Below are 16,018 nucleotides of genomic sequence, written 5' to 3' on the forward strand. Positions count from 1 at the left end.
ATGCCAGATGCCTCAGCTTAGATGGGCTGATGCGATTTCTCCTATCCGTGATTATTTGTCCTGTTTTTGAGAAGACTCTTTCTGAGGGGACCGATGTAGCGACAATGCAAAGTCTTCCTACCATTACCTTAACCAGGCGTGGGTAGACTGCAGCCTTGGCCTCCCACCAGCTCACTGGCTCTTCAGATCTTTGGATGAGGTGCTCCTCAAGATAGGACCTCAGCATCTCCTGTTGCTCTTTCATCAAAGAGCCTCCACACAGCAGAAGCTTGTGGTTCCTGTGAACATGCCCCTGCTCCAATTTCTTCCTCTTGGTCCTCTGATGGAGGAGCAGACAGGCTGCTGGGGTTGCATCTTGCTGCTGCTGCACTTATTCTTTGAAATGCCTCATCCACAGCTCTTTTGTTATTAAATGCTACTTTTTTTCCAGAGCAGTGCTTTCTGAAAGCACAGTGTTGTACTCCATCCTTAGATATATAGTTATGGAATAATTGTTTGGGACAAAGTTTTTCTGCTAGGGAGAACATACATGGGGTTTAAGGCCTGTACAAAAGTTGTAAATCCGCTGTCCTCCACAATGGAAAATGGTTAAAAGTCGCTAGCTATCATTTTAGCCAGCTCCTCATCGACACTTATTTGTTTGTTTGGCGTCATTTGTTTTGGAATAAATGTGCTTATTTTGGTTTGAACTGAAGACCGTGTTATACCTGCAGTTTTCGGTAAGACAGTGGATGCTGCAGCAGAAGTACTTGGCTCTTTTCCAGGGTCAGTGGATGGCAGGAGAGAGGGCACGCTCTCCTCCAGTTGCACGGATGGGTGGGTGGTTCTTATATGTCTGTGCAGGTTTGTTGTTGACCCTGCTCTAACAGATATTTTCATATTACAAATTCTGCACTTAGCTTTGCAGTCTGCAATATCACTGAAATGCAGCCAGATGCTGCTTCTTTTTCGGCTTTCACTCAAGTCTTCACTCTTCTTTTTTTCTTCACGATGCGCTTGCATTTAAATCTGGCTCCTCGTCTGTCGCAGCGACAGGTACACAGAGCGTACCTGGCCTGTACCAACACTCGCTGTCTTCGGAGCGTCTGCCCCCCTTTCTTCTTTCACATAATGGTACGATCCTAGTCCGATGTGTTGTTCGTGAACGAGCCGGCATTATGAGCCAATGTTCTGTGTGCCCATATAAATAAAGTCCCGCCCCTGCCGAATGGATTTTCAGCAGAGCTGAGCAGGAGCCGCTGAAGCTTCGGCTCTGCTCGACGGGCATCGGCTCCTCTCGTTCGCTTCAAAGCATCGGCTCTTAGAGCCGGCTCGTTCGCGAACGACACATCACTACTTGAACAGCACAAATGAAAATAGTGGAGCTACGTTGTACAAAATATGGATGTTACAGTTGGTAAATCAGATTTAATTTTCAACAAGTCTCTACTCGCTTTTTCATTTGTATTTATTTATCATTATTTTGACTTTGTCAGAACAATAAATGTTTTACAACTGACCCTTAAAATGTGTTTAGATCAGGTTAGATAAAGTTTGTTAATGCCATTGGGAAATTTAAATACGTACAGTAGCGGAAATATAAAAAACAAGGATACAGACTCTTGGGACCAACAATTCAGTCAATCAATAAATAATGCGTATTGTGAAAAAACTGCAAAATAAATTTAAAGAGTGATCAGCATTTTCTCTGGGGCATCAGGAGGAAAGATTGAATTGTCTGATAGCCATAGGCAGAAAAGATTCCCAGAGGCGCTTCGCAGCACACATTGGAGAAATGCGCCTGTGGCTAAAAGTGCTCCAAGACAGTGCCTCCTGGAAGGGATAGAGGAGATTTTTGTCATAATGGCATCCAATTTAGCCACCATCCTGTTTTCCCAGTGTATCCAGGGTTCGCTCTGTAATGGAGCAGGCTTTCTTGATAACTTTGTTCAGCCATTGTGCATCTTTTATAATCGAATTGTTTCCGAAAGAGACTGCAGCATAGAACAATACACTGGCTACAATGGACTGATAAAACATTTCCAGCAGCTTGCCTGGTACATGAAAAGACCTGAGGCTCCTTAGGAGGTGCAGGCTGATCTGTCCCTTTTTGTGCAGCGCCACTGTATTGTCAGACCAGGCAATTTTGCTGTTTATTTCTGGCAAGGAAAGTTTTTTTTATTATAAGGAGACTTGATAAAAATCAATACACATGTAACACACCTGAGTGGTTAGCAATAAACTAGAAACATCATTAGACCGTTTAAAGGGACAGTTTTTGATCAATGGCACTACTCCCACAAATTACAATAAATTGATTTAAGTCGCTATAAAGATTGATAGGTACAGTTCTGAAACTAGTATTGAGCAGCCTTAATGAATTCTTAAGAAATACTAGAGACAGTCTCATCTCATTATTTTTTTCTTATATTTCAGTGCCAAAATAAGTAATTGTTTATATATGTGAAGATGTTTTAAGTGAGTTCCAATCAGAGATTGTATGTGTTTCTATGAGTATGTATATGTGTATATGCTTGCGTGTGTATGTGAATGGTGCCGAATGAATAGAAAAAGTACTTTGTGGTGAGGCATATATAGCATTTTATACAGTACAAATAAATACAATACAAGATGTATTTATTTGGAAATTGTTGTTCCTGTGCAAAGCAAATCCCTATTTTCTTAACTTACATAATTTTAAGGATGGACGGTTAATGGTGTTTAATGAACTTGCTGGTCAAAGGTTAGATGTCAGAATTCTGATTTATGATGACGAGTAATTGTGTGCCAATATAGAATTCAGTTGCTTCAAAGGCAAAACCACAACAAGAATAAACAAATAGAGATTGAGCCTTCTAGATACTGAAGTAAAACAAAATATTCTTAAAACCCAGTTAATCCAAATCAGGGCCAAAGCAGGTAAAATGCTATACACATTGCTAAATAGGTTTTATTCTAAAACAGTTTAATACACTGTGTTTTTTTTTTTTGTTTTAGTTTTCAAATTGGGGCGTATTGGTTTCTTGGTCTTCTCCCTGACCTTGGTTCTTCTTGCCAAGTTACTCAGTTTGGCTTGATGGCCAACCCTTGGAAGAGTTTTAGAAATTATTTTGCACCCTTGGCATGATCTGTGCCTCACCACAATTTGATCACAGAGGTCCAGAGAGAATTCTATGGACTTCCTGGCTTGCTTTTTGTCTTGGCATGTAATGTGAATTGTGGGACCTTTTATGCAAAGGTGTGTGCCTTTCTAAAGTATGTCCAGTCAATTCAGTTTGCCACCTGTAGACTCCAATCAAGTTCTAGACACATCTCAAGCATAATTAAAGAAAACAGGATACACCTGATCACAATTTGGATTTCCACAGCAAAGGGTCTGAAAAATGATATAAATGAGACAGTTTAAGTTTTTGATTTTTAATAAATATGCAAATATTTCTGAATACATGTTTTCACTTTGTCATTATGGGTTGCTGAATGTAGATTGATAGGCAAAATGTCAGATTTATCTATTTAAATTAAAATTTACAACACAAAGTGAGCATAAAGTGAAGGGATCTGAATACTTTCTGAATCCACTGTGTATACAGTATATCTATCTATCTATCTATCTATCTATCTATCTATCTATCTATCTATCTATCTATCTATCTATATAAACACACACACATTAGATAGATAGATAGATAGATAGATAGATAGATAGATAGATAGATAGATAGATAAAGATAAAAAAGACTTGCTTCTTCATTTATTCATGGACAAATTCCTCAAAAACAATGACATGAGCCCAGTCCCTAAATATGTATGCACCATACTGGTCTAATTTTGAGTTCACATATTTTCTGAATTTTACTTTTGTATTACACAGTGGCAGGTAGTCCAAGCAATTTCAACTGCAGAAGACAGCAGGTTAGAAAACAACCTTAGGTTTAACATCAGGCCACGCAAGATCCACAAATTTACACAGAGCCAATAGATTGGACAGTCTAATTTTCACATCTTTGGGGTGAAGGGAATACCCGAATATCTGGCAGAAAACCCACATAGACAGGAGGAGAATGTGGAAACACTCCAAGTATGGTGCCCAGGCTAGAATTTGAACCCAAAAGTTGGAGCTGTACAATGCATCACTATTTATTCATAAAACCATGCAATTGTTAAATTAGCTTTTTCTATAATGTGCAGTACTAGGGTGTTGTACTGTGTTTGCCATTATGAATGTAGAGAAAAGCCAAGCAAAATGACACCTTTTATTGGCTAACTAAAAAGGGCCAATAAATATTAAAATAAATAAAATTGGCTCTTTTTAGTTAGCCAATAAAAGGTGTCATTTTGCTTGGCTTTTCTCTATAATGTGCATATATGGCTCTTGGAAAGATGGATAATACTGGAGTGGTGGACAACACTCACTGAATACACTAATACACTCTCCGACAGTCACTCAAATTACAGGTGTCAGTTAACCTAAAACACAAATGCCCTGATTGGAGTACAGGAAGAAAGAAGAGAACACAAAGAATAAAACAAACCGGAACAAATAGGAGAAAATATCAGAAAAATAATGACCTTACCAGCAGTCAAGCCCAGGGACCATGAAGAGAAATTTTCTGTTGTTTCCCTACGCTGCCCTCGTCCCTCTTTAGAATTAGTGTTACTACCTTTTCTAAACTGGGTGGTGCTATATAAAGTAAAGATTGCTTGTGTAACACTTTGACTGTCACAAATGAAGAGATGTATTAAAAATGCCATAAAATAATTTATTAATTATATAATTTTTTCAGGTCATTTTGTTCTTATATAGTGTACTTACACTTTAAAACCCAAAGCACTACATCAGTAGAAAAAGCAGTAGAGTTTACATATACAATACTATAAAGTCAAATATGAGTCAAAAAAGGGAAAACAGCTTTGGGTGAACATTTTACATGACAGAAGTCTTAAAACATGCAAGTCCATCCTATTGATGTACTCCTTTGTCTAGTTCAAGGTTCCTGGAGCTAGTTTCTGTTCTGGCAGTATTAGACAAAAAGCAGGTGCCAGCACTGGACAGTACACAACCCTTCCATTGGGAATACTCAAACACATTTACACTGAAACTGGACTAGTTGAAAGTTCCTAGGTAACCAAACATAAACATGCACAAGTATATCTTTAGAGTATGGGTGGAAAACCCACATGCGCACAAACTCAACACATACTATGACGAGGCTGGGTTTTAAATACAGTCTTTTGGAGCTGTGAGCTTGCAGCAGTAACCCCTGCATTTCCATTGTCATCAGTGGGGAATCACTTAGGGTGTGCTTCCACTGTCTTTCTCCACTCATTTTCCATGAGATGGCAGAGATGAAATGTGAAGCAGAGTTACTGGAATCAGAGCCACCAGTTATAATGCTCAGCTGAAAAAGATTTCCATAACCTAGTTGTATTTCTGGCCGCAAAGTATATTTGGGAGGACTGGGGTGGAGGAAGGAGGAATGGCATTGCACAGAGGCACTAGCAGGAGTATGTGAGAAAAACACTGAGAAATATAATGGATGGAGGCATTTAATATTTCACATGAACCGTAGAAAAGAGGCAAGTAAATGGTGCATAGGAATGTCTGACACTTTGCCCAGCAACAGACTGGGCTCAGAAAGTAAACCACAGATGTGGAAACATGTACCGTGTGGTAGAGAGGGCATACAACAAGAAATATATGGAACCATGCTCTTCCTCTAACAATTCTGCTAGAATGGGAGCTGCGTTGGAAACACAGTGCCTTATGGGAAGCAGAAGTGTTAGGAGGGCAAAGGCATTTAAGGGCCACTGGAGCAAATGTAGGGCTTTCTCTGAACCTAGAAGTGTGGTTTAAAGCCATTTCATGGCCTGAGGCATATTGAGTGTGGAATTAGGAGGGGAGTTCTTCATTAAGGCTCGACTATGACTATTGCTATACCAATCTGAGTGATGAGGGAGTTGAGCCAGAAGGAAAAGCTCTGAATTTACCAATCAATTTATGTCCCTACCCTACCTGAACTTTGGTTAATGTCTAAAAGGATGGGATCGTCAGTACAAACTGCCCAAAATGAGCTTTCTCTGTAGGGTGGCTGGGCTATCCCTTAGAGATAGAGATAGAATCACAGACATTCAGAAGACCCAGGGCTCAATGAGATGATTATATATTCCAGATAGCCTGGTAATGCCTAGGGATCCCACAATATGAGTTAGTGAGTGTGGCTGGGGAATGGGAGATATGATCCTAACTGGACTTTTGTCTCTGCAACTCCTCCCTGATAAGCAATAGAAAATGAATGAATGAACATTCATTATAGCTTTCCAGAATTCTGCAGACTATAAAAGAAAGAAAAGAAGTAAATAAGCCTGTTGCGAAAAGAAATAAAACTAAATAGAGTAATGGCAGAACTGTGGCTGTGCTGTAGCATCATTGTTGTGTTTTTTACAGAGTGTCAAATGATGCAAAAGACACCACAAAAAGGTTTGGGGTAGCCACGCCATATACTTGAAAGTTGGTCAATGAAAAGGTAAAAATAACAAAATAGGTCTTTACAGACTTGAGTGTAAAACAGAACTGATTTGAAAACACAAAATGGCATTTTTAAAGCCGGTTAGACGAAATGATGTCATCGGGACCAAAATAGGAAGTGACGCCATCAGTCCCAGGCTGAATTTCCCGTAGTTGGTCTGCAGAAGAAAGAGAGAAAGGATCAGTGCACTCTGCCACCCCCTGGTCCAGCATGCAATTACCCTCTTTCAAGCCCTTTAGCTGCCTCCCATGCGCACGTGTGTGACAAGAGATACTTTATAAGTCCTGTAGTAGCTTTAGCCACAGATTTCACAGAAAGTGCTACCTGCTAAAAGTGTGTCGTTATTTTACTGGTGCCTGAATGATATACAAATGGAAGGAAAATATTAACACCTAATTAATTCAGATGAAGTTATTTTACTTAATGACATTATATTAATTGGAAACTTGGTGTAGAGATTCAGACACCATCCTTTGTACAGGGGTTGGCATTGGGCCAGTTGCCCCCAGTTCTGTTGCTGGTAAAACTGAGTTTAAAAGTCTGTCCATGTTTTGTAATATTGTTCAACCAAAGAACATTTCTATGGCCAGTATTAAAAATTCTGAATCCATGAAGATTAAAAATGTGTTGTAAGTCATTATCTAAAAATTCTTTGAGCTACTCCTTGCTTCAATTAGGAACTGTTTTGGATAAAGTTATGATATAAACAATTATGTTATAGAAAAAAAATCACATTTGATTGTTAAAAGCTATTTTCTGCCAGCACACTAACTAAAAACTCATAATCATTTACAGCGTCACTGGGACAAGTCTGGCAATTAGAGAAAATCAACATTAGTTATAACTAGCTGACATACTTTCAAAAAGGCTTTCATTAATATTTGCATTTGCAGGCGCTTATATGAATGTAGTTTGAGTCCCATACTTAGCTCCTGCACTGCTGAATGATGCTCGTTGTTATAACAGATAAAGATTGTTTTGCAGACTTATTGAAGTAAAGATCATCACAAACACATATCCTTTACAGTAAGACATGGGGTTGCACTAAAGTCAGAATTGGAGGAATCATGCAGAAATCAAACAGTAAGATGTTGCTGACATTTTTCCAGAAAAAAAAAAAATCACTAAATTATGCATTTTTTAACTTTTCACTAACGTGAAAAAACACATCCTGTATGAAGGATAGCTGTATATCTAGTTTGATTTTCTTTTTAACCTAAATTATAATGCAGCTCTCTCATCCATTTTCTATACCGGATTTTCCTGACAAAGCTGATAGTAATTTAGAGTCTAAACCTGGTCACAACAGGAATAAAGAAGAACCCAACCTTGAACAGATGTCAGTTCATTAAAGCACACTTTCCCAAACCAGGACAAGTTAGAGTCACCATAACAGCAAGTCGTTTGGCTTTGCATGAAACACATTTGCAAATTTAGATCATTATTCAGGTGACAAATTCCTAACAATGCATGTAAAAGAAAAGGTTTCTGAAAGCTGAGCTGGAAGCAGGCATAATTTAATCTGTGGTCTACTTTTTCATGCTTTGGTGAATCTGTGATTTTTAGCATTGCTTCAACTGATTCTCTTTCTCACTTTTCATTTGCTGTTTCAAGTAATCACCTAAAAGTGATCAGGCTCCATCTTCTGTGTGAAGCTCAGTGGACCTTTTCTAATGGCACATCCTGTGTGTTTTGTTTTGGGTTCTGTCCTTTAGACATCTGTGTTAGCTACGGTATGAAATTTGATCAGAGAAGGTCGTAGGAGTAACATGCTGACCTGGATCACTGCATGACCTTATGTAAGCCATGTCCTTTTGTGTGCCATATAACATAATCACAATGATTCCCAATGTGAAAGTTGTTTTAGTAAATGAAAAGAACTGTCCCTATATGCAATGTTTAATACTTTTATTGAATATTTTCTTATTTATTATGTTTATTTTCTTTAGTGCATGTTAATGCAATATAATATAAGCTATTGGGGGTAATAGAACAGTCAAGTGGAAATGGTAACAGCAGCAACCATACCACTGAAGGACATGTGCACAGTACTGTTTTTATGATATTAAAAATATACAATTGGTTAAATGTATTTATTGATTTTCACATAACTCAGCCAGCCACTGTCTTTGTGGAGTTTACAAACTTTTTAGGTCACATAGTGATTTGATTGGCTCTGTGGGTGAATGCAAGCGTGTGTCCTACAATAGATTCGCACCCAGTCTACTGGGATTGGTCCTTGCCTTGCAATGAGTTATAGACCCACTCTGGCCTGCTGCAACTCTGATTTGGACAGAGCTGGAATAGAAAATTCATAAAATAGTTAGCTTTGGGGATTTAGCACAGCTTAGTTGTTGTTGGGAATGTTTTGAAAGCATTAAAGTTTAGTCATCATTGAAAGGAATGCAGTGGGGTAAAGTGGTGAGGGAGCTGCACTTTAAACCACTAACTTACCAACTTGTTGCATGACCCTGAGCAATCAACTAGACCAACCAGTACCCCAAATGCAAAAAAAAATATATGTTAATATCAGTAATAAATACTGATGATGTAAATTGGGTAATGTCATCTGCAAAATATGCAATGATAACATCAATCTTTGTTTGATATAGCACCTTTATGTAATAAGCATCATATATATCATAAAATATATATGTATATATACACAGAAGCAAGTTAAGTAACTTACGCAGATTACACATTCCGTTGGTAACTGAACCAGTAGCCCAGTGGTTTAGTCAGCAGGCTACACTTCAAAATGAGTTGTAAAAACTGAACAGGATTAAAGGATATATTTATCTCTTTTTTACTGAGAATAAAACATAATTTGGAATTTCACATTTGATGTGCATTTGGAAAGAATACATTTCAGTTTTAATTTAGTTATGTTGCTTTCATGACAATGCAATAATAATTTAAAGGATTACTATAAAACACATTTTAATAAACCAGTGTAAATCATAGAAACATTATTCAGTATACAGCCAGGTAAGAAGTACTGTATGCAGCATTTATATAGAGTGTATGTGCATATCTATATGCATAGCAAGTCAGACCCATCTGCTTTTGTAAAGGTCAACAACACAATGAATGAAAGCTTGCCTTTGGGTTTATCTAGCTGCACATTTCAGTGGGTGAAGGACAGCTAGTTTAGTGATGGCATATCTCATTCTATTTGTTTTCCGGAGCCAGTCGTGTGTGTAGCTCTGACCTTTTCTTACTAATTCGATGGCTTTGGTAGCCTGATTTAATGGTGATAATTTCTGATGTGAATTTCAGAAAGTTAAGTTTTATTGCAGATTAACAGAGTCAAGTTAATTGCTCACTTGTAAACAAATGTACTACAGAAATGTCTGAAATACTAGGTGTTTGTCTTTATATTTTGGATTGTCTTAGCCTTCTGTTAAATGGGAAATTTCTTGACTTAGATTGTTAAAATGAAATGGAGACTGTAGAGGTTATTAGGCAACTGAGAACTAGGGACCATTATGTCATTATATTGTTGTATCTCACAGATACGGTATATCACAATATACTCCTTCATTCACTTTTGCAGGTGAATTTCTTTATTCCACATGACAGCTTCTTAGTCACATTACTAAACTTGACAGAACAATGACAAATCATATTAACCCATGTAGACATCTTGGAGAATTTCTAAATGTCCTGTTTTAGTCAGGAAAACATAAATGGTGACTATTACTTGGAATCTCAAAATATGTGTTATTTAACAATTAGAATGTTTAACAACTTCAAACTTTGAGACTTTTTTTTTTTTATTTCGCCTTATACAATTTCTTGTATTAGGAATTTGTTAGTTTTTGCATACCCCTTGGCGTCAGAGCGCAGAGTCAGCCATTGTACAGTGCCCCTGGAGCAATTACAGGTTAAGGGTCTTGCTCAAGGGCCCAGCAGAGTAGAATCTCTTTTGGCAGTGATGGGGATTCAAACCAGCATTTCATCAAATATTTATCTAAACCCTGAAATAATTTAAAAACAGGTTTCTTAGGGATATAGCTCTTCAAATATAGTGTTATGTTTTAACACAGAATTCTTTTCCTGGCCTATGTTTATATTCCTTTTCCTTGTTTTTATTGTTTATTTTTTAGTTTGGATAATTTATTATGATTATTTCTGTTGTTGTACTGTTCATTTATCATTTAGTCGTTATATGTTTAATATACTGTATTATTGTTTTTGTTCTATTTAAGAATATTTCAATATTGTGTCTTTAAGTGTCTTTATGTTCCTTGTGTTGTAGAAGTGGAATCTCAAGAGGAAGGACAACCCTTGGTATCACTGCAAGGGACTGCCCTTAGCTCCATAAATGAAAGGCTGGGTAGTGCAGCCCCTGTGATTCATTAAATACGCTTTGGTGGATTGTGAGTTTTTTTGTATTACTTTGTTTCTTTGAATTGACCGATTTCTTCAACTCTTTATTGCCTTTGTTTACAGATTCTGTATCGGGACTTGTTTGCTTTCAGATTCCGTTGCTGGCAACTCATTTTGCCTCTTTTTTGCTCTTTTGATCATCTTGTTATATTTTCTTATTTTTGTTAATAAAACATTTATAAAGGTTTTTTTTTGTGGCCCACCTCTCTGCAAACCAGGGGTTTAAAATAATCCATTTCTTTGCAAGGGCATTTTGATTATATTTTGGGACTCCATATATATCCATCCATCCACTATCCAACCCGCTATATCCTAACTACAGGGTCACGGTGGTCTACTGGAGCCAATCCCAGCCCAAGCCCCCAAACCAACCCTGGGCAGGGTGCCAGCCCACCGCAGGGCGGACACACACACACCCACACACCAAGCACACACTAGGGACAATGGATCGCCAATGCACCTAACCTGCATGTCTTTGGACTGTGGGAGGAAACCAGAGCACCCGGAGGAAACCCACACAGACACGGGGAGAACATGCAAACTCCACGCATGGAGGACCCGGGAAGCGAACCCATGTCTCCTTACTGCAAGGCAGCAGCGCTACCACTGTGCCGCCTCTATATACACCCCGAAAATCAAAGTGAAAAAATGATGCGGCAAGCTAGTCCATTTTGCTGAGATTTCATTGCAGCAACTCAAAACAGTACTCAGTAGTTTGTATGGCCCCCACGTGCTTGTATGCATCCCTGACAACGTTGCTTCTAATGAGATGACGAATGCTGTCCTGGGGGATCTCCTCCCAAATCTGGACCAGGGCATCACTGAGTTCCTAGATAGTCTGAGGTGCAACCGAAACATAATGTCCCAGAGGTGTTCTATTGGATTTAGGTCAGGCAAGCTGGGGGCCAGTCAATGGTATCAATTCTTTCATCCTCCAGGAACTGCCTGCATACTCTTGCCACATGAGGCCAAGCATTGTTGTGCACCAGGAGGAACCCAGGACCCATTGCACCAGCATAGTGTCTGACAATGGGTCCAGAGATTTCATCCTGATACGTCAGTCAAGGTGCTATTTTCTAGCCTGTAGAGGTCTGTGTGTCCCTTCATGGATATGCCTCCCCAGACCATCACCAAACTGGTCATGCTGAACAATGTTACAAGCAGCATAACATTCTCCAGGGCTTCTCCAGACCCTTTCACATCACATGTGCTCAGGGTGAACCTGCTCTCATCTGCAAAAAGCACAGGGTGCCAGTGGTGGACCTGCCAGTTCTGGTATTCTATGGCAAATGCCACGGTGCCGGGCAGTGAGCACAGGGCTCACTAGAGGACGTCAGGCCCTCAGGCTACCATCATGAAATCTGTTTCTGATTGTTTGGTCAGAGACATTCACACCAGTGGCCCACTGGAGGTCATTTTGTACGGCTCTGGCAGTGCTCATCCTGTTCCTCCTTGCCCAAAGAAGCAAATTCCAGTCCTGCTGATGGGTTAAGGACCTTTTACGAGAGGCCCTGTCCAGCTCTCTTAGAGTAACTGCTTATCTCCTGGAATCTCCTCCATGCCCTTGAGGCTGTGCTGGGAGACACAGCAAATCCTGGAGAAGTTGGACTACCTGTGCAACCTCTGTAGGGTCCAGGTATTGCCTCATGCTACCAGTAATGACACTGACCATAGCCAAATGCAAAACTAGCGAAAAAACAGTGAGAAAAGATGAGGAGGGAAAAGAGTCAGTGGCTTCCACCTGTTAAACCATTCCTGTTTTGGGGGTTGTCTCATTGTTGCCCCTCTAGTGTACTAGTTGTTAATTTTATTAACACCAAAGCAGCTGAAACTGATTAACAACCCCCTCTACTACTTAACTGACCAGATCAATAGCCCAGAAGTTTCATTGACTTGATGCTATACTCTGATTAAAAAAATTTTCTTTAATTTTTTTGAGCAGTATATACAGTATACATACATATATATATATATATATATATATATATATATATATATATATATATATATATATATATATATATATATATATATATATATATATACAGTACTGTGCAAAAGTTTTAGGCAGGTGTGGAAAAATGCTGTAAACACAGAATGCTTTCAAAAATGGAAGTGTTAATCATTTATTTTCATCAATCAACAAAATGCTGTGAATGAACAAAAGAGAAATCTAAATCAAATCAATATTTGGTGTGACCACCCTTTGCCATCAAAACAGCATCAATTTTTCTAGGTAAACTTGCACACAGTTTTTGAAAGAACTCGGCTGGTAGGTTGTTCCAAACATCTTGGAGAACTAACCACAGATCTTCTGTGGATGTAGGCTTCCTCACATCCTTCTGTCTCTTCATGTAATCCCAGACACATTCGATGATGTTGAGATCAGGGCTATGTGGGGGCCTACCATCACTTCCAGGACTTCTTGTTCTTCTTTACGCTAAAGATAGTTTTTAATGACTTTGGCTGTATGTTTGGGGTCGTTGTCCTGCTGCAGAATAAATTTAAGGCCAATCATATGCCTCCCTGATGGTGCTGCATGATGGATAAGTATCTGCCTGTATTTCTCAGCATTGAGAACACCATTAATCCTGACCAAATCTCCAACTCCATTTGCAGAAATGCAGCCCCAAACATTCAAGGAACCTCCACCATGCTTCACTGTTGTCTGCAGACACTCATTATTGTACCGCTCTCCAGCCCTTCAACGAACAAACTGCTTTCTGCTACAGCCAAATATTTCAAATTTTGACTCATTAGTCCAGAGCACCTGCTGCCATTTTTCTGCACCCCAGTTCCTATGTTTTTGTGCATACTTGAGTCGCTTGGCCTTGTTTCCACGTCGGAGGTATGGCTTTTTGGCTGCAACTCTTCCATGAAGACCACTTCTGGCCAGACTTCTCCGGACAGTAGATGGGTGTATCTGGGTCCCACTGGTTTCTGCCAGTTCTGAGCTGATGGCACTACTGGATATCTTCCGATTTCGAAGGGTAAGTAGCTTGATGTGTCTTTCATCTGCTGCACTATGTTTCCTTGGCCAACCACTGCGTCTACGATCGTCAACGTTGCCCATTTCTTTGTGCTTCTTCAAAAGAGCTTGAACAGCACATCTTGAAACCCCAGTCTGCTTTGAAATCTTTGTCTGGGAGAGACCTTGCTGATGCAGTATAACTACCTTGTGTCTTGTTGCTGTGCTCAGTCTTTCCATGACATGAAACTGTCTTCCAGAACCTCACCTTGGTAGCGGAGTTTGGCTGTACCTCACAGAGTTTTAAGCCTCCTACACAGCTGTTTCTGTTTCAGTTAATGGCTGTGTTTCAATCTACGTGTGACATTGATGATCATTAGCACCTGTTTGGTACAAATGGTTGATCATACACCTGACTATAATCCTAGAAAATCCCTGAATTTGTGCAAGTGTACCTGTAAGAATTGATGCTGGTTTGAAGGCAAACGGTAGCAACACCAAATATTGATTTGATTTAGATTTTTCTTTTGTTCGCTCACTTTGCATTTTGTAAATTGATAACAATAAACAATCATTATTTATGTTTCTGAAAGCATTCTTTGTTTACAGCATTTTTTCACACCTTCCTAAAACTTTTGCACAGTACTGTATATATATATATCAGTCATTATATATTATGGGATACGATCTGGGCACTGATGGTTCCACAACCAACACACATTTATTCATATCATATTTACAAGTGACAGTACACAACCCAGTACTTCTGTACTTTCACCCCCAAAGTCCAGGCCTCTCACAAAGCCTCTCTCTCTAGGTCCGCCTCCACTCCTCTCCTCCCGAGCTCTGTCCTTCTTCCTCCTGACTCCAGCCATCGAAATGGAGGGAGGCGGACCCTTTTATATCCACCCGGATGTGCTCCAGGTGCCTCCCAATGAGCGCCTGCTGGCACCCCCTGGTGTGGCAAAAGTGCCGGCTGTGCACCCGGAAGCACTGGTCTTCGTCCCCCCAGCACTTCCGGGTGGAAGTGCTGAGGGCCAGGGCTCTTCAGGCATCGGGGTGCCCCTTGGCGGTGACCACAGGCCCCTATAGGGTTGAGTTTCTATGCTCCTTTCCTGTGGTCCCCATAGCCCTCAGGGCAGTCACCCCCTCATGGTCTAGAGGAGGCATAATCCCTCCTCTGGTCCTTCCAGGCGTCCCGGCTGGGTACAACCCCCAGCCGCTTGCCACAATATATATATTATTGAAATTTTAAAGGCAAAGCTCATTTAGTCTGGTGTAGGTTAAAGCAGGCCATCAGAGTAGCTGTTAGCCTGCCAGGGACCTGGAAAGGCTAGTAAGGAGTCTGACCTGCTTTTTGAGGCCTCATACCACTTTAGCCAGTTCATGTGCTGTAATCATGACCTGTACTTTCAAGTTAACTTGGTATTATTTGTTAATTGTTGTGAAATTGACATCGGGGCAATGTTTTAATGGTATAATTTAAATGCTGCAAAATCAATGACTTTGTCATAGATACTAATAGTTGTTTTTTTTTTTTTAATTTACAAGCTAACAAAATGCATATATTATGGAATTATAGCTTCATATAGTTTTGGGGGTAGGAAAATTCCCCCAAAAAACAATTTAAGAGGAAAATGACTGTGCCTGGGGCGGCATGGTGGCGCAGTGGGTAGCGCTGCTGCCTCGCAGTTGGGAGATCTGGGGACCTGGGTTCGCTTCCCGGGTCCTCCCTGCGTGGAGTTTGCATGTTCTCCCCGTGCCTGCGTGGGATTTCCTCCGGGCGCTCCGGTTTTCTCCCACAGTCCAAAGACATGCAGGTTAGGTGCATTGGTGATTCTAAATTGTCCCTAGTGTGTGTGTGTGTGTGTGTCTTTGTGTGTGTGTGCGCCCTGCCCGGGGTTTGTTTCCTGCCTTGTGCCCTGTGTTGGCTGGGAATGTAGAAAGTTAAACAGGCAAAGAGTAAAGATCAGGAGGTTCACCAGCTAATAGCAAAAATTCATTCAGATTACCCCAAGATAATTGTAGTTGAAAGTGGGAACTGGGGCCAGAGACAAGCTGTACATTTTAGGCCAGTTATACATGGGAGGCATGAACACAACTATTGCCTTACCTATTTAATTGCTTTGATAAGGAATGTATAATCTGCACG

This window comes from Erpetoichthys calabaricus, chromosome 4, assembly GCF_900747795.2.
Source record: "Erpetoichthys calabaricus chromosome 4, fErpCal1.3, whole genome shotgun sequence".
NCBI classification, from domain to species: Eukaryota; Metazoa; Chordata; class Cladistia; order Polypteriformes; family Polypteridae; genus Erpetoichthys; species Erpetoichthys calabaricus.